Source organism: Anolis carolinensis, chromosome 3 (genome assembly GCF_035594765.1).
Source record: "Anolis carolinensis isolate JA03-04 chromosome 3, rAnoCar3.1.pri, whole genome shotgun sequence".
NCBI classification, from domain to species: domain Eukaryota; kingdom Metazoa; phylum Chordata; class Lepidosauria; order Squamata; family Dactyloidae; genus Anolis; species Anolis carolinensis.
The window spans coordinates 103,586,046-103,607,283 of NC_085843.1; positions in this window are offsets into that span (position 1 = coordinate 103,586,046).

The following is a 21,238-nucleotide window of genomic DNA, read 5'->3' on the forward strand; positions in this document are numbered from 1 at the left end:
TACTCACTGGGTAATTTTGTAGTTATAATCAAAAAAGGGACTTTTCCTAACTCTGAAGATGCTTAATAAGGTCTATCCTCCTCTGATGTCTGGCAAAAATATATGGATTGTTGGTCTTCCATAAGAAAGCAGCAACACTTTCATATGGAAGACCACATGAAAGCATGTTACAGCATGTTTTACTGATACTGAAGATAAGGGGCAAGATATTATTGTTGGCTACTTGGCATGTGTCAGAGCTCTTGGTTTTACTCTGGAGCGGAATATTGTACAATAGTAAGTTCAATGAACTAAAAAGCCCTTCATTTTATTGATTATATCATGATTTTTTTCAGTAAACTATAAATCCCACATTTTATCTATTATCTGTAATTATGGAGTAAATTTGTTCTGGCCAATCATAGTAGTAAAGGAGTAGGAGATCCCCCCCCCCCCCCCTATATCGTATCTGAGCCCTCCTTCATTTTTTAAAAATCATGTTATTCTGCTAGGAAATAATAGTGAATAATAGTGAATAATCTTCTAGGAAAAATCTAGGAAAAATAACAGCTCCCCCCCCCCAAAGTCATATTTAACAGTCTCATGGATCAAATAATGCAAATGTTTCTCAGGTCAAACTCAGTTTGAAAAATAAATGAGGACACATTAGCCCCACATGAGAACAGAGTGAACTGTAATTCTGACTGGCACAGAGATGAAATGCTTTGAATTAAAGTATATAGCCTTTTTCTGGGGGAAACAACTTACTAAGATCATATGATTCTAAATTGCTCTAAGCTGGTATTAATTTTTCTGAGCATTCTTAAGAATCCCATAAAAGGGATATTAAACTTTAAAATGGGTTTTAGAAACCTGTAATTAATGACTAATTTTGAGGTATTAGGAAGAAAATATGGTGTTGCAAAGCAGTTTGGAAAATGTTCCAGATGAAACTTATTCATTTTATTCTTTTACAGCTATTTGCCCAATTTTAAGGACTTGATCAATAACAACGATGTTGGTGTTCATTATTTCTTTATTTCATTAATTTTCTACCCACCTTTCTACATATGAAAATACTCAGGGGTGCTAACAACACCATTAAATAGAAGCTGATTTTTTTTTCAGGAACAGTAGTGAGAATATGGGACCAGACCACACATATTAGAGAATGTCCTTTGTGCATCATTTGTGCAAATTGAAATATTGTGTGTACAAATTATAAATCAAATCAAAGTGGTAAATGGCATATTGTAATGCAGTTGTTTAATATGACTCTTCAGCCTTTCATTTGGTACATATGAAGACCTGTGAACCAGAAAGAGGTCACTTCAGATGCAGATGTTGTTTGGTATCAAGCAGACTATAGTGGTAAGCCCAGATAATGTGTCTCTTTTGGGGAACAGAACTATATTTTCCAGACAATCCAAGCTATTCTTCTGCTTCAGATTTCATAAGATATACAATTCCACCACCAGTGTGGATGTAAGATTCAATCGTAAATCTCTTTGGCATCCCTTTTTCCGTAACCTCAGGCAGCAAAATGCCTTCAGTGATCCAGCAAATCACCCACTGATAACATATTACAGGCATCTTGGTGTTTGATTAGATACACTGATCTCTGGCTAACCTGTGTTTTGGTGCCTCAAATATTAAACTTATTTCCAGGTATATTTAATCTGCTGGTTCGAAAAATGATTTCCCCTATCAGCTCAGTTTTTTTAAAAAAATGTCCTCTTCCAAATACTTTTGTTTTAATCTAAGCATCAAAGATTGTGAATTGCAGAAAATGAAATCCTTCTGAAATATGAATATTGATAAGTTATTCTAGAAGGTTCCAATTAGTTTGATTCTTCAGATGTGACCGTTTTCCTTTATCTAAGCATTCCAGTGAGGATTTTGCTTGATCATGAATGGACATGATTCTCATTTTGAGTCAGAAATTTGACTTGCCTTTTATATGTGTGTGTACATGTCTGTCTAAAAGATAGCACTAGTTTAACAGAATGTAGATTTGCACAGCAACCACCTCAACCTTTTAAGGTCTCAGTGACACTCGGGTGGACATCCATTCCAGAAGACTTTATACTATTTTGAGATAAAGAATATATGCCACATACCAGTCACCATCTGTAAAATCCATAAAGAATCATGATCACCATATCTAAGAAACTAGTGCTGATGCGGTCTATCCAATTCAGTTTTCTGAATCAGCACCTCAAATAATCCAAGAACAGGCCTAAAAAACCAAGACACTAATAAAAAAGGTTTTTTTTCATTGGGCTGTTTAGATGTTTGATTCATTTAGGCTTGAAAATCTCTGCTCTGCTCAATGAAAGTATGCATTTCAAATCAAATAGAAAGGTCAACTAAATTAAAATTGAGTCACGTACCAGCCAGAAGTGTACTTTGTGGAATACAGAGACCATAACTTAGGGTCTTAGCCAGGAGAGCCATCAATGACTCTTTTCATCCCTGAAGCCCATTTCAGGAAGCAATCAAGTTACATGCCAGATTAATAAAGCACATTCAGATAAGGCAACAAATGATAAGGTGGTTTGTAAGGCTAAGAAACCACTAAAATAATTCTTATTCATCTTCCAAATGGGTGATTGGCTGATCCCATTCTATTAAATTTTTTAAGGTGGCTGAATAGGAAACAAAAGCCTAAGCAAATATTTTCCTCTCCTCAATTCAAGGTCCATTGTATATTATAGCACTCATATTCATAGGGGATATATTCTGAACCTGTGGAAACAGGAAAATGTGCATAATAGCAAACCTTATTGAACTGAATCACATTGGACGACCTAGAAAACTCCTAGAGAGGTATCATTCAGTGGAACCATACCATACAATTACTAGAGAATTCCTAGAAAGGACATATTTTGTCAGATATGGGTAGGTAAAACCATATGTATGGGTACCGCTGGTAAAGGGCCATACTATGCTCAATATTGGCCAATGTGTTGACAGGATACCACACAAGCCTTAAAATCCCATTTATTATATTACTAACTTATGTCTCTTTTTATGATGCTCCTAAGGAAGCTACCTCACTCTTGCTAAGAGTAGAGCTTGCCTCACTCTTACTTCTTTTTCGTTTCCTGATTACCTTAACATGATAACTCATTTTTCATTATTCTTGTGTACAGCCTCTGAACTCATTCCAACAAAGTCCATGAAAAAATGAAGCAGGGCGATGATAGCTGGTTGTTGTGTCTGAGAACAAAGCACACTGTGAAACTGCTCACTGCACATGTTCAAGATTCCCTTCTTTATTATTAAAAATCTGGGCTTATGCAGCACAAGAAACAGAAATGAAGTTTGCTGCCATGAAATCCATTATTTCTGGTCATGTCACTGACTTTAGCAGGATTACTTGTGAATGATACGGTTACAGTCTCCATCTTAACTGGATATATATTGGGTTTTTTTTAGCATTGCTCTATGGGCCTTTGAAGAAAACAACATCAGTATCTATCAAATCCATTTAAGGTTAAGAGAAACAAGTTTCGCTTTGTTTAACATTTCATTTCCAGGGCTATTTGGATTGATTAGACTAGGTGAATGAATGCTATATACAGGGATGAAAAACAACAGATTGCATCCAGAGACCCTTCTGACATCTCAAACATTTCCACAGGTGCTTTTCAACTCCAATGTTTACAGCTTGTGGGGATGGGTAGAAGGATATGGATTAAATATGAGATTTAAACTAATCATGTTCAAACTGAATAGTTGCATTCATTCCAAAGCAATCTGGTGGACTGAATCCATTCCAAACCCACTTGATGCAATATAGTGCCCAATATTTCATATACACATAGGAGGTATACATATTAATACTTAAACAACTTTTCAGTAATATATGAACTGTGTCAGTGTTCAAGATGTCTACTTGTGATTTAACATCGAAATGATTTTATTGATCAGCCAATTTGCTTTACCAAAACAAGCAATATAAACACAACATACAGAATACATCAGGTCCAAGTAAAATTATAAATGTACAAGTACAGATAAAAAAGTGGGGATGGCCAATTTATAACCAAATGTACCTTAATCTCAGGTTTATACCTCAGATATCCTCATCCCTTTTACACTGAATACTTATCTGATCGATACACTCTGCTATTTACATAAGTTGTAAATTGGGGATGCGGGGGGGGGGGGGGGAATCAATAAAAGATGAAACAAAAGTAATATAGCATAGAATAATTCCATGGAGCCAGAGAACATAAATGCACCCATTTCAGCTTTGGTGATACAATTTGTGTCTGAGTCTGAGTAAACAAGTTAGTTTTGATGTTACAGAATAAGATGGAGAGGCATCCTATTGCATTCAGACACAATTGAGAGAGAATTCCTTCATCTCTACCTGAACTCTACATAGGAGATGTAAAAGGCATTTCACATATTTCTTAATAAGAAATGGTGTATTGAAACATTGAGCCATCCCATAGCAAAATTGCTGACCACCATGAAATCTGCATTTTGGGACGTTTCGATGAAAATTTTGTGAGGGTTTCTCGTTTGTTGTAATCTTTGGGAGGTTTTCAGTCCAGTTTATTCAAAAAGACCAGTTGAATTCAAAATGAACACTGCAATCTTAGAATGCATAAATCCGATTTGTAAAATCTGAACATCTTTTAGAAATAAAATTGTATGTACTTTTGTACACACAAGTTGATCATTCCTCTTCTAGAAATTAAAAATAAAAAAGTCCCCAAATTCAAAATTGTCTCACTGAGTGGCTGGGGCTTCCTTGTAGCGTTAACTAACCTACTTAAATTATTTGTTTCTTCTCTCAAGAAGAAAGTTATAAAATAACAATATCTCTAGTTTCTATACATTCTAGTATTTTTTATATACACAGGTTGATTACTCATGAGAAATTCCAAAATCTGAGATACTTTAAAGTCCAAAATTGTTTGAGGGCCAGGGGATGGAGCTAGTGACACCTTTGCTTTCACATGGATGAATGTACACACACTGTGTTTCATGCACACAATTATTAAAATACTGTATATAAAATTACCATAAGAAACAAATGAATTTCATGTTAAGATGGGTTGCATTCAAATTTTTGGATATTTGCATATATAAAACTAAATTCAGAACACTTCTGGTTCAAACATTTTCGATAAGAGATGCTCAACATGTAATTACAGTAGAGTCTCACTTATCCAACACTCATTTATCCAATGTTCTGGATTATCCAATGCATTTTTGTAGTCAATGTTTTCATCGTGATATTTTGGTGCTAAATTCGTAAATACAATAATTACTACATAGCATTACTGCGTATTGAACTACTTTTTTGTCAAATTTGTTGTATGACAGGATATTTTGGTGCTTAGTTTGTAAAATCATAACCTAATTTGATGTTTAATAGGCTTTTCCTTAATCCCTCCTTATTATCCAACATATTCGCTTATCCAACATTCTGCCGGCCCGTTTATGTTGGATAAGTGAGACTCTACTGTAATTATCACCTAGAGGTAACAAAGTCATTTCAGCATTAAAATAATTCACAATGTGAATTATTGTGGGGTTTTAACTTTTTAATGAAACTCAACAAAGTGTTATGTGAAAATGTGTGAAAGAAGGGAGAACCTGAGCAGCAGGATGAAGGAAGTCATCAGCTTAACAGATAATTTTCAATATGAATTCTTAAATACATGGGTGTGAAGCTTGTTTACAACATTCTTCCACATTATAGCTTTGGCGACTGACAGAATGAAATGGAAAGAAAGCCTTAGTGTTGCACAGAGTTTATAAAAAACACAATAGGATTTCCCTTCTAGTGTATAAAGCTTATGGTGAGAAGTCTCTAAAATATTTTCTGGATTACTGTGGCAAGCTGAATGCCAGGGAGACAAAAAGAGACTCTGGATGATAACTTCAAGGTAACTTTTAGAATATTAGAAGATCATGTATTATCAAGTTTGTCAAGGAAAAAAACTAAATTAAAGTTGAGAAAAAGAGAATAAATATTAAAAGGCGACATTATAAAATATATATTGTTCAGTGTGTAAGGAATGTCTGATTTTTAATTGGGACAGGCATATGCTTCATGCTTTCATTTCAACAATGGATTACAATCAATACTGCAAAAGTCAAAGACATGTACAATAGGTCCACTATGACTTTGTAAGGGGGACTACCCAGTGGCGTAGCAGGTTAAACCACTGAGCTGCTGAGTTGCTGACCAAAAGGTTGGTGGTTTGAATCTGGGGAGTGGGATGAGCTCTCGCTGTTAGCCCCAGCTTCTGCCAACCTAGCAGTTCAAAAACATGCAAATGTGAGTAGATCAATAGGTACTGCTCTGGCAGGAAGGTAACGGTGATCCATGCAGTCATGCTGGCCACATGACCTTGGAGACATCTATGGATAATGCCAGCTCTTCGGCTTAGAAATGGAGATGAGCACCAACCCCCAGAGTTGGACACGACTAGACTTAATGTCAGGGGAAAACCTTTACCTTTACTTAAAGAGATGGATGACCTAGTAAATATTGTGTGCTGTATCTGACTGGGATGTAGATGGAGGTAGATATCTTTCTTAAGTAAAACAAGATAAACCCTGCATTTTGAGCATAAGGTTCTTGATTGTTGCAACCATTTTTCAACCCCTTTAGTCCTGTAAGACAGTGAGCAAAATCCATATTGGTGTAATGTAAGTGTTCACCAGTGTAGCTGTCTTTCTTGCTTATTTATTTCCCTGTTTCTCCTTTCTGCCAACTTTACTAATTAAAGGATATGCCAGGATAGGTGGGAAGAGTAACTCTTTGATATAAAGTATTTCTAGCCTGTAAAACTAATGTTGTCACCAAAACAATATAATTTTTATTATTTTTTTAAAAAAACATAATAATAATGGAAAAATGTTTCTGGCTGAAAAACCAATATATGATACTTATAGCAAATTCACACAGATGTTTTTGATATGGCTGAGTTGAGAATAGTTGGCTATTTCAGTGGATTCTTAAATGTTCATCCAGGCAAAGGCTTCAACATTTGTTGAGATCGCAATAACAATTTACCAAATCACATATTAAATTGGTCCTGGAGGCTTCTGTTGTGCTGATCCAGGGCCAGTTTCATACTCGACAAATGTTATCTGATTTGAATTGCCTTTATAGTAGGGATGTATATCCTTACTTATTTTGTACTTGCTTGTACAATGAATGATTTAATTGTTTTCCTCCTGCTGGATGGTACTATGAGAATTTAAACCTTTTCCAATGATTTCTACCACTGTGGCCCATTTTCAGACCAACTCTCTGCCCAACATTGTTTCATGCAAAAAACAGTGACCAGGATCCCACATCTGAGTAGGATATAAAAGTTACACTAGGTGGAACTCTGTCCCTTCATGGATAATCCATTTACCTCCTGCAACCTCTATTTATTGGCTGGGCAAGGGCTGAAGAGTGACCAAGCCATACATATTAGACTTGTGCACAGATCAGTTTTAGTTATTTTTCTTAGGCTTCTTCAGTTTCTCCAGAAGGCCGTAATGGCAAGGGCTCAACCGCTATGTTTTTTCTTGCCTGAAAATTCACACATGGTTGCCAGGCGTGACTTCTCCCTTCTATTCAGGAGCACATTCCTTAACCCATTCCTCAAACTCATGCTCTTTTGAAGGGAAGAAAGATAAAGAGCTCAGGAAGGTGCTTCCTAACCCCTTGCTCAAACCCAAACTCCCTTGAAAGGAAGAATGGAAAGGGTCCCAGGAAGGATGCTTCCTTAACCCTGTTCCTCAAACCCAGGTTCTTTTGAAAGGAAGAAAGGAAAGGGTCCCAGGAAGGGTGCTTCCTGAACCCCATTGCTTAAACCCAAGCTCCCATGAAAAGAAGAAAGGAAAGGATACCAGGAACTGAAAGGGGAGCCTTACAAGCTCTCCATTGCCACCAATGGACCAGATCTTCCAGGATCTTTCGGCTGCCTAGCCAAATACAAATATTTCCATTCACCAATTTTCAGGAAGCTGCTGAAAACGGATCTGGGTACCCAACAAAATTCAGATAACAAAAACGGATCACCCTTCAGCTGAATTACACAACCCTAATACATATTTCCTGGGAACTCCCATAATTCAGACATTTTGTGGGATTCTCATGACTCTGTATTGCTCTGCTTTTTCTCATGTGTGAGCAATGCCTTCCCCCGTCTTCCTTTTCTCAGGTATGAAAATCTCAGTAGGATACCCTTCCCCTGCCTCACAAGCCCCATCCCTTCAGTAAGGAAAGGGAGAAAATGAAGAGAGAGAAAAGAAGAGGAGGAAGGCAGAGAGGAAAAGGAGGAGGAGGAGGAGGAGGAGGAGGAGGAGGAGGAGGAGGAGGAGGAGGAGAAAAAGTTCACTATGTCTCCATAAACTCTTCATCCCTTACTAACAATGTGCATTCATGAAATGAAACAACCAGGTCAGATAAGCAATTCTTTCTCATTTCAAGTTTTATTTTAATGCTTATTGCAGACAATGCTGCTGCAACCCAATACTGAATTTCTGTGTTTCTCCAGTACAACTTCACAACCCTACAAGTGCTGCTGCTCCCAAAAAAAATCGAGCAAGACAGGACGAACAGAGGACAAGGAGAAAAAGTGATGTGGGGTTATTGAGCAGGCTTTGTAAAAGAAAAAAAGGGTTTCATTGACAGCTAATAACAATACATTGTTTTGTTTGATATTATCAATTACATGAACAGCTGGTAAACTGGTTGGAATTTCTGGAAGTTGTAGGCCAAAACACCTGGGTTGAGAACCACTGTGCTAGAGTGATGCCATACTGCTAAAAATGTACAAAATGAGTCACAACTAAATCTCCCTTAAATGTATGGCTGAAAGTTGGTCACCCTAGGACAGTCACATAGCTTTTAACTATGTTTCTACGGCTGCATAAATGACAATCCTCCTCCAAGACCTCCCAGAGAGCCCCATATACCAAGCTGTTAGAACATACCTGGAAACTGTGTGGTTGTTCTCTATTGTCTTCAGGTAAATATCTGTGTGAGGTGGCATCGTGAAGACACAAGTAAGAGGCCTGTGAAGTGGTGAGAGGGTTATGACATTACAGAATTCCCAACAGTAACTAAAGAAAGAGGGGCTGTTCTGGGTTTTTTTTTTAAAGGAAAAGTGAGATATAAATAAAGGTTATTATAATTAGGAGGAAGAGGAATAAAAGGGTGGCAGAGAGGAGGGGAGAATGGAAAGACAAAGACCTTTTTCCTATGTGTCCCACCAACAGGATGCCAGAAATGTATTTTGCACACTGTTGTATTTCTTCATTCCTTTTATATCAACTACACATTGTTTTGTAACATGCTGTTTTGAACATTTCTGGACAAAAAAAAAAATTCTTGCGCCAAAACCTTTTCTTGGCACAGGGAGCAAGGTTTCTTTGGGTTTTGTTGTTGTTGCACTAATTGTTTTCTTTTTGGCAACAAAAGCAATTCCTTCACAAGCTGCCTTCATGTGTAGAGATGCTGTTTCTCATTGAGGAAGAGACAAATTTGAAAATGTTATTTACTTCCCTACTTTACAACTATGTGAATTCCTGAAAATTAAAAGCAGTGAAGTTTTCTGACATATCTATACATCACAATAAAATGTACTTATATCCTTGTACCTCTTTGTTGTTAAATTTCCCATTTTTCCTTTTCTTAGAATGTGTTCATTGTATTATTGCTGCAACCACAAACTATTTTAATGCATTATGGTAATGAATATGCATCTGGGAAAGGGTGAGGCCAATACGTATTTCAGTAATTATTTTGTGAGGGAGCACAGTGTTACTTCCCAGTTAATTGCAGTGTGTCTGGCTGTCTCATTTCAACATTATTCCTTTTTTCTTTTTTGGACCTGCCTTGCCGAAGCTGAGGTTTGTCTTCGCATCAGGGATTCGGAGCTATGCATGGTAGATCATATTGCACATTGGGGCACAAAGAAATATAAAAATTAGCTAAAAATCTGAAAGCAGTTACTCAAAATGAAAAATGCATCTCATATAGAAATATTTGTGGACAGAATGTAATGCCGAGGGTGTATTAAGATTTGAAGATATTTGAGATGTGGCTTTTTCTATATAGTATAACTTTATTTTGCTTTCAATCTGTAATCAAGTATCTCAACTGGAAATTTTCACAGAGAGCAATTTTAGGAACTTGAGGACCAATAATAATATGTAAGGTCCTATTCTGTAAAATAAATAAACACCCAAAGTTGATAGAAGTACAATACATATCTAAAATAGGGCTAAGCATGGCTGGACAGCTAGAGTTCCTGACAGATTAATGTAAACTGACCACTAACCTCAATACACCTAGGTTGTTGCCAGAACATTTCCCACTGTAGCTTTCATCAACTTCTCTTCTCCCTTTATGTTAATTTTGTGAGGCTTTTCCCCTGATTTAGACTGCTATTAGACTAAAGGTGGCTCTTCTCTAGCCAGTTACCATTTATCAATTGCTTTATTAATAAGTTAACTGCAATGCTATGATCCTCACATTCATTAATATTCACCTCTCCTGCGTCCTAGCTATTTGTTGCTTCAGTGGGCTCATTCTCGCATAAGGACATAGGAAAAGTAATGATGTAGAAGACAAAACATCTATTGAGTCCAGCATTCTGTTCACATGGTGGCCAGTAGTCCCCCATAAGTGGGTCATGAATTCTGCTTCCCATAAGGTGGTCTACAGAAATATCTGGTCCTGGAGAAAATAAATTTCTCTCATGACTGGTCAATATTGATAATGTTATTCTTGATGAATGTTTCAGTCCTCTTTTAAACATGTCCAATCATATCTAATCAAAATAGGTTTTACAATCTGACCTAATGAGGTAAAGATAGTGGCATTTCCAGAATAGGAAATAATCTAGCTCTAGTAATTTCCAACTTTCAGCACAGGAAATAATCTGGTTCTGAGTGTGCAACACTCCTCCAGAAGAAAACTAAGCGTCCTTTCAAATTGTGAGGGGAGGTTTTCTTCAAATCAAATTATATTCCCTCCCAGATGAAGTTGGCAAGCCAGATGATGTCACAGTATGGGGCTTTGCTGTAAGGCACTCTGCTCCATTGGAACATGGATAGGACAGAACGAAGCAGAATTCCAATACCATTTTGATCTTCCCCTCCACTTTGGAACATTAGTACAATTTAGTGATCTGGCTGATAACTCTAATTAATGATAAGGAGATAAGACAATTCTCCCACTTCTTGTGTTGTGTACATTTTCATGCATACCACTCCAATTTCAAATTGAATATCACATAGAAGAAACTCCCAGACTTAGGAGGTGAGAAAAAGCAGATGGTGAATCCTTGGGCCTTAGCCAAGTACATCTGGATCCTTGGTAACATGTAGGCCACATATTACCCTCTTGCGCTGCTGTTATAATCTCACACACACCCCCCCATGGTCCCAATCACGACTAGGGGCAGAATGAGGCTTATAAGGCTATCTGCTCCTCCTTGTTTTCTCTTTTGGCTCACTAAGGACAGTCTGAATGTAAACTGGTTGTGTTAGGGTTGGGTAGGAATTTTCCCCATTCCACAAGAAGGCTCTTGGGTGTTGTTTTTGTTGTTTTTTGCCTACCCCATACTGTTTTGGTTGTATGTGCTAAGTAATTGGCATGGGTGGCCTCACTTAAATAGGTGGTCATGGCATGTTAAAAGGTCAAATAGATCTGGCACTGTTGAACCCCTAGGCTCCGTAGGCACCTCAAAACCACACCGAAGCAAGCAAGCTGTTTATTAAAGATTATATGCAAGCAATAGCAAAATCAAAGTTCAAAGTCAATAAAATGGGTTTGTGTCCACAAGAACAAAGTACTTGAAAATCTTGAAGCAAGAGTCTATAAAAGTCACTCAAAGAACATTGTCCAAACTGGATATCAAAGTAAGTCCCAAGAAAGGTATTAAGAATAATCCAAACCAGATATCAAGGATTAATTCCAAGGTATGAGACAAACTGGAAACACTGGAAACAAGGCTAAAATGCAGGATCAACCTCCAAGGTAGTCTAAGGTACAAAGTCAATGCTGGAACACAAGGCAACAGTCTTAGCTAGAATAGAGATCCAAACGGCAAAGTCACTGGAACATTAAACTGGATTCACAGGCAGAAGCGAGGCTGGTACTTGAAGCAAGATACAAGGCTGCACAGAAACATGGAGCAAATATCTTTCTCTCTTGGATTAGCAATGTTACCACCTCTGGCTGTGTCAGAGAAAGAAAACCCTTTAAAGGGAAATTCAAAGTCTTTTTTCTGTGAGAAGATTGCTCATTATTTTGCTTCAAAAGCAACCGTCTACTTCTTCTCACAAACTCCCGTTCCCTCCTCTGGTGAGTTATCGCTTTCTTCCTGTCAAACTCATTATCCCTCTCCACTTTATCAGCTCCTACATCCAAACTAGAATGTCCATCTGGCACTTGGAGATCTGACCTTGACTGCAGTGAGGAATGCGAGTCAAACTGCCTGCTTGCAACCAATCTGTCTCTGGTCCCAGAATCCAGTGGGACAAATTGTAGCTTCATCTCAGGCCCAAAACCAAAGTCCTCTGGCAAGGCAGGTGCAGGGACAATCACAGGTTGAATGGGGCCAATCTCAGGCTCACCTGACAGCTCAGATGGAGGCTGGGCTACAACAGGCACTATGGTACCACCCCTGTGAGTGAAAAGTGGGCTTTTGTAACAGTCTCTCTGGGTTCATGGCTTGGGAGGCTGTGAAGGGGGCTTCCCTTCAGGCTAAAATGAGGGTTTCTTACTCTTGTAAAACTCTGTGATGTGGGTGGGAGTGCCCCCAAAATGACATTCCACTTAAGACTGACCAGGGTGTGTAACCAAAAAATTTGGATGGCCCTCAGGGTTTCAATGCCTGCACAAAGGTGGCCGAGAAAGGTGGTCAAGGGAGTGACAGCTGGCTCATGGATTAGACCCACTTAGAGGGCTTACAACTCCCATTAGCTTTTTCCTTAAAGGTTTGTAGAAGTTCTCATAAAATATATACATAAATAAACATGACAGTTAATGGCCCTTTAGTTCTATATCTTATGTCCAAATCACCTGGAGGGTCGAAGTTTGCCCATGCCTGTTTTAAAGTATTTTTCAACAATCTTTGAACTTTTATTTATGATAGCCAATTTATGCCCCATCTATACTGCCATACAGTCCAGTTTCTGAATGCAGATTATTTGTTTTAAACTGATAAAAGCAAATAATCTACATTCAGAAATTTGATTACTGTATATACTGAAGTATAAGCTGAGTTTCTCAACCCCTTTTTAGGGCTGAAAAAGCCCCCCTCAGTTTATACTTGAATGAGGATCCTGGCCAGCTTATAGTTCGATTGGCTTATACTCGTGTATATAGGTAATCAGAGTTGGTCAGTCTTATCTTATTAAAGTCTTATTATCTTAAATTACAGTTTTATGTAAATATTCAAAAACATGTAACCTACTGATGCCTCAATTAATGTAATTTTATTGGTATCTATTTTTATTTTTGAAATTTATCAGTAGCTGCTGCATTTCCCACCCTTGTCTTATACTCGAGTCAATAAGTTTTCCCAGTTTTTTGTGGTAAAATTAGGTGCTTATATTTGGGTCGTCTTATACTCGAGTATATATGATATATCCCCCTCGATGGATTGTCACCTTGTTGTGGTGAGGGGGCTTGCATGTTCCAATGAACCTGTGGGCACAACCATTGGAGTCATGCACTCCCAGGAGTGGCCGCAGGGGAGGTTCCAGACCAAGCACAATCTGAAGACCCAAAGGCCTCAACGGCAGAGCAGGCGGAGGATAACATGGTACATGTTACAATGGCTGTGAAGGCGGAAGAAGGCTGCAACAGACTGAGAAGCCACTCTTGTTGTGTTAATCACACCACTGCTGGGACCTCACTCTGTGAAGACTGTGTGTTGACCAGCCGTGCACCGACCTCCACACATTAAAAAAAAATCACGCACAGGCGTCTTCCGAGGTGGAAGACCATCGTCCTTGAACTACGAGGGATTGCCTAAGTAAGTATGATATATGGTCAGTGTAGATGGAGCCTAAGTGCAAAATTCTAAAAGAAACAGTTATCTCTTACAGTTTTCTTTAAATTTGAATAAACATTTAAAAATTCAGTGTAAATCATCTGAAAAAGAAAGGTTTACAAATTCATCTACCGATTATACATTTTCTCATTAAAATGGTAAGTTAACCATCTGTTAAAAGAGGAGACAGCAGGAGAAAGAATATCAAACTTTATGCCAACCATAGCCTTTGGTTTTATGATAATATTGATAAAGAGCATTCAGAATATTTTACAGGTTTTTTTTCCTTATTGGAATACTAACTTTGAAGTCATACTTCCTGTGGAGCTAACAACATACTTTCAATTGACTTTCATGAAAAATTACTCATTTTTGAGTAATGATGTACCAAACTTTCATATATCTGTCTTGAATTTGATCTTTGTCTTCTAGATATTAAACACAACACAAATGTCACTTAGGGAGATAATAAAAAATATCAATGTACAAAGAAATGTCTAATGTTTGTTAATGTTCACTTTATAATCTAAATTGTCATGGATTCCACAGCCACATGTGTTGATTATTGATTGCTTTGTCCTTGTTTGAAAATATGTTTCATTTACATGCCTAGAATTTTATTTTATTTTGGCATGGTTGGCCTGACTATGCCTTTACACGGCCTCCTGAATCTTATAAAAAGGTAATCTTATAAATACTGTACATGCACATTCACAAAACAATAATAAATTCCGGAATCTAGAAGTTATAGCTTGTCTTGCTATATTGTGTAAACTGACAATTATAAAGAAGCATATAAATCACAGTGTGCTAAGCAAGGGCAGATCAAAAAATGGATGACATGCAGAAAAAGTAGCTAGGGTCCTTTAAGTAAAAAAAAAATCAAGAACTTCAAATATATTCAGATTATGTTTATCTGCCCAACTAGTGTTTGTCTATTCCTCCTCCATAATCTCCTATTACTTGTGTGCCTTTAGCACTAACATCTGTTGTCTTTATTGCTTTGTTGTTGTTGGGTTTTTTTGCAGCACCATTTAGATTGATAGCACTTCATAAATAATTTAATCATAATAACATACTGATCTGTTGGTGTTGGTTATCAACATTCAGATGTTTTGGACATCAGTTCCGACCATTGGTTATATTAGATGGTACATCTGGAAATTAGGGTCCAAAACATCTAGAACACCAAGGCTGACATGCTTCAGCATTTTAAAAATATACTTACTTACTTAGGTGATCCCTTATTGTCCAAGTATGATAACCTTCCAAGTGTGGTGTCTTGGCGGCGGATATGTAGGTGACTGTCCTATTCTTGGCCCACATGTTCTTCCACAAGGAGGACATCTGTTTCTAGGTGAAAGGCAGTCCCAGTCAGGGTTGGCTTGATGCACCTTCCTCTTGGTACCTTTCTCCCTTTCCCCCTCCATTCATGCCACTTCAAGTTCCACAGCACTGCTAGTCACAGCTGACCTCCAGCTAGAGTGCTCAAAGGCCAGGGCCTTCCAGTTCTATGCCACAGTTTTTAAGGTTAACTTTAAGCCCATTTTCAAATCTCTTTTCCTGTCCACCAACATTCCATTTTCCATTCTTGAGTTGGGAGAACTGCTTTGGAAGATGGTGATCAGGTTTTTGGACAATGTGGTCTGTCCAGCGGAGTTGATGGCGAAGGAACATTGCTTCAATGCTAGTGGTCTTTGCTTCTTCCAGCATGCTGGCATTTGTCTGCCTGTCTTCCCAAGAGATTTGCAAGATTTTTCGGAGACAACGCTGATGGAATCATTCCAGGAGTTGAATGTGACATCTGTAGTCCATCCATATTTTGTAAGCATATAACAGAGTTGGGAGGACAATAGCTTTATAAACAAGCACCTTGGTATCCCTATGGATTTCCCGATCCTCAAACACTCTCTGCTACATTTGGAAAAATGCTGCACTTGCAAAGCTCAGGCGGAGCCGTATTTCAGTGTCAACGTTGACTTTTGTGGAGAGGTGGCTGCCAAGATAGCGGAAATGGTCAACATTTTCTAATGTTACACCATTAAGCTGTATTTCTGGCATTGGAGAAGGATTTGCTGGTGACTGCTGGAAGAGCACTTTGGTTTTCTCGATGTTCAATGAGAGGCCGAGCTTCTTGTATGCTTCTGCAAAGGTATTTAGAGTGGCTTGTAGGTCTTATTCTGAATGCGCACAGACCACGTTATCATTGGCATATTGGAGTTCTATAACAGATGTTGTTGTGACCTTGGTTTTGGCTTTCCGTCTGCTGAGGTTAAACAGCTTGCCATTTGTCCGATAGACAATTTCCACTCCAGGGGGAAGCTTCTCATCAACAAGATGAAGTATCATAGTGATGAAGATGGAAAATAAGGTTGTGTTATTGTCCCAAACAATCTTTATATATCTTTACTGAAGATATATACCCAAGAGTACTGAAGGAACTGAAGAGTACTGAAGGAAGATATATTCCCAAGAGTACTGAAGGAACTAGTGGAAGTTATTTCAGAACCACTGGCAATTATCTTCGAGAGTTCTTGGAGAACGGGAGAAGTCCCAGCAGATTGGAGGAGGGCTAATGTGGTCCCTATCTTCAAGAAGGGAAAAAAGAACAACCCAAACAATTACCGTCCGGTCAGCCTCACATCAATACCAGGCAAAATTCTGGAAAAGATCATTAAGGAAGTGGTCTGCGAACACTTAGAAACAAATGCGGTCATTGCTAATAGTCAACACGGATTTACCAAAAACAAGTCATGCCAGACTAATCTGATCTCTTTTTTCGATAGAGTTACGAGTTGGGTCGATACAGGGAATGCTGTGGATGTAGCGTACCTGGATTTCAGTAAGGCCTTCGACAAAGTCCCCCACGACCTTCTGGCAAACAAACTAGTAAAATGTGGGCTAGACAAAACTACGGTTAGGTGGATCTGTAATTGGCTAAGCGAACGAACCCAAAGGGTGCTCACCAATGCGTCGTCTTCATCATGGAAAGAAGTGACAAGTGGAGTGCCGCAGGGCTCCGTCCTGGGCCCGGTTCTGTTCAACATCTTTATTAACGACTTAGACGAAGGGTTAGAAGGCACGATCATCAAGTTTGCAGACGACACAAAACTGGGAGGGATAGCTAACACTCCAGAAGACAGGAGCAGAATTCAAAACGATCTTGACAGACTAGAGAGATGGGCCAAAACTAACAAAATGAAGTTCAACAGGGACAAATGCAAGATACTTCACTTCGGCAGAAAAAATGGAAATCAAAGATACAGAATGGGGGACGCCTGGCTTGACAGCAGTGTGTGCGAAAAAGACCTTGGAGTCCTCGTGGACAACAAGTTAAACATGAGCCAACAATGTGATGCGGCTGCTAAAAAAGCCAATGGGATTCTGGCCTGCATCAATAGGGGAATAGCGTCTAGATCCAGGGAAGTTATGCTCCCCCTCTATTCTGCCTTGGTCAGACCACACCTGGAATACTGTGTCCAATTTTGGGCACCACAGTTGAAGGGAGAACTTGACAAGCTGGAAAGCGTCCAGAGGAGGGCGACTAAAATGATTAAGGGTCTGGAGAACAAGCCCTATGAGGAGCGGCTTAAAGAGCTGGGCATGTTTAGCCTGCAGAAGAGAAGGCTGAGAGGAGACATGATAGCCATGTACAAATATGTGAAGGGAAGTCATAGGGAAGAGGGAGCAAGCTTGTTTTCTGCTGCCCTGCAGACTAGGACACGGAACAATGGCTTCAAACTACAGGAAAGGAGACTCCACCTGAACATCAGGAAGAACTTCCTCACTGAGAGCTGTTCGACAGTGGAACTCTCTCCCCGGGGCCGTGGTGGAGGCTCCTTCCTTGGAGGCTTTTAAGCAGAGGCTGGATGGCCATCTGTCGGGGGTGCTTTGAATGCGATTTCCTGCTTCTTAGCAGGGGGTTGGACTAGATGGCCCATGTGGTCTCTTCCAACTCTACTATTCTATGATTCTATGATTCTATGATTCTACTGTGGTAGATATAAGGCAGAATATACCTATATTCTGCATATGTTTTTGGTTCTTTAGTGTGGTTCAAAGACATCACCATTTTAGGAATTACAGTATGTTTCACTGAATTGGATGCAGATTAGGCTGGTTGCACTTGAATCTCACTGAAATCAGTAGAATTAGTCTCCAGTAAAGATTACCAGTAAAGATTACTGAAGCATAGTGGTATTCATCGATTTTTTTCATAATCTAAAAATGATAAATCCCAACTGGATGAATGGCCATATGTATTCTTGCCCAATTTCCCTGTTATGCCTTCCTGGTGATCTTCATTTTAATTTTTGGGCATCAAGCAGGATCTAGTAATAGAACTTCAGTCCCAATATGTTCCTGAAAGATTGAACTCCCAGTATATAGGAGAACCATTTATTACTTTATATTTATTTCCCAAAACGTTGAGATAGTCCTATCAAAGTGTTCAAGTGCAACCCCTATTTTAACCACTTCTGTTTAGAGGAAATTATTTGCATCTTATTTTCCTCTACAAAACCAGAGAATTTATACATATAGAAATATCTATATTCTTATGCCTGACTAGTTGTTAAAGCACCCAGGGTGGCAATTCTATGCAGACAAAAGAAAGAATTCATAGCCTTTCATAAGCATGGTGGGATTTTGAACTATGTAAGATCCATACATTTTTAATCATAAAAATGAAACAAGTGAAAGCTGTGATGAAGAATGGGTAAGGGAGGCATATTTGGGGAAATAGGTTCATTCGGCTATTCCTAAAAGCATTTCAAAATGGCAGGATCAAAAAGGGTTAGCTAAGCTATTAATCTCAGTTCAAAGAGCCATCATGTAAACTCTCCACTGTGCTCAGAACTAGATTGAATCCTTATGAAAACACCGACCTGTTGGCTCTGGAGCTTGTAGAGCAAGCAAAAACAATTGAAAGTTAGGAATTTTATTGTTCTTTCTGCTGAGTTTCTTATCTCCTACTTTTGTTTGCCCCTCAATTATACTGAAAAACAAGTACAAATGTGCTTGTGTATTTTTCCCCCTTGCAGTAAAATATTCTCAAGACATTTAGCTAATTTTTGTCCCTATAATATGTCGATTTTGAATTAGACTTCTATTTGTGATGTCAACTTTCAGCCTCATGTAAATAGTGGGGCATGTTTCAAGTTAGTATGACAGTGAATCCTACAAAGATCCCTTACAATGGCCAATATTATCACCATATAAGGAACTGAAGTTCAAAGTTAAGGTCATCCAGTAAGTTCATGACTGTCTTGTGACCTGAGGAATTCTAATTTTTGGCACATCAGTATTTGCTGGAAATTCAAAAGAAACTAAGGAAATGCAGTAAAACAAGTAAATGTGTTTGCTTCTGTAACTGACTCCTAAAAGATTAGAAATTATAAAAACCGGTCTTGTTCACTTTTGTCCAGTTATTGAGCTAGAAGAATTCTCCTTTTCTTAATTCTTGAATGGTTGATGAATTTGTTCCAAATGTTTCAAGCCATTACTTTGAAAAGTCGTTTCTTCAAGAGGTCTCTGAAACAATGTCAAAATTTACCCCTTGCTGTGCCAGTAATCTATCTCTGATTTCCCAGAAGGCTATTTGTAATCAATCCACCCCCCCCCCCAAATGTTCTCCTCATATACAAATGAAGAGAATGGCTCATTTTCATGTCTCCTTTAGCCCCATCATCTGAGTATTGGAAGTTGCTAACTCATGGCTCTCAGTTTTCTGCTAGAGACCTCTTCACGCAGGTTTCTTTTCAGCAGAAACAACAGAGTTTTTCAAGTTCAGTCACAGAGACCGATGGCTTCCATCACACCCATTACAAATACTTCCAGGCCAAACTAGAAAAAAATCCCTGCCTCCTCCAAAAAGAAGCTGGCTGCACACGATGGGAGATGGCCGATTGAGGGCTTTTCCTGTCTGAAGGGGTGGGAGGAAGCTGGGATGGTCCGGGGCATGGGGTGATGGATCCCCATGCCCCCTGGCTGGGCTCATGGTCCCAGAGGTTGCTTTAAATACAAATGGGCCACCTCTCTGATTCTGCACCATTTTACAAAAACACACCATTTGCAGATCAAAGGAAGATGCCTTCTTGCATGTGTGATGAGGTGGTAAGTGAATGGCAGCCTAGCTTCCAATGCCTATGCATATGAATGCTTGCCTGCTACAGGACATGTATATGTTTGGAGAAGTGTGGATCTGGCTTGCGCTTCCTTTGGATGTCACTGTCCGGAGGCAGTGGGAGTCTGGAGCAGAGCATGTGATTTGAGGGAGACCCCCCTCAGTTGGGAGGGGAGGGGAGGGAGGAGGAAGAGAGAGAGCAAGCAAGCAAAGCAGTGGCTGTGGGATGTAGCGAGACAGTCCAGTTCTGGCGGTGTGTGTGACGACGTGGTAGAACATCAAGATCTTCAAGAAGAAATCAAGGACAACTAAAATTCAACTGAAATTATTTTTGCATTCATCATGAACTGAGATAATTATTCCAATTACTTATAACAATGTGTTTTCTCTTTTAAACTAAAGTGCCTCTGGTGGCACAGTGGGTTAAACCACTGAACTGCTAAACTTGCTGACTAAAAGGTCGGCAGTTCGAATCTGGGGAGTGGAGTGAGCTCCCGCTGTTAGCCCCAGCTTCTGCCAACCCAGCAGTTCGAAAACATGCCAAAGTGAGTTGATCAGTACGGGAAGGTAATGGTGCTCCATGCAGTCATGCCAGCCACATAACCTTGGAGACGTCTACGGACAATCCTGGCTCTTCGGCTTAGAAATGGAGTTGAACACGACTGGACTTAATGTCAGGGGAAAACCTTTACCTTTTACAAGATATATAGTTCCTCTGCAACATGTTATTGCTTAGTACATGTGGATGTGAGGGCGATCTGGCTGCGACATCTGTCACCCCATTGATCGCCAGGGTTGATTCGGCTGATCTGGCTGGCTAGGCGGGTGTCCCCTTCCTCCCTCACCACTCCATGTGCGTCCCTCCTGAAGTTGTGCGCTCGGTGGAAGAGGACAACGTCCCAGGTATAGAAGGAGTGTACCAAGGTCTCCAGTCTTCGGTCCCAGGTATACGATAGCTTTGTACATGCTTTGTTTCAAGAGACATTTCAATTCCCCTTCTGAATGTTAAGGTTTGCTAAGAGCTGAATATATAAAAACACATTTTCTAGTGCCACCTCTTATCAACAGTACCATATATAATTTTGAAATTATG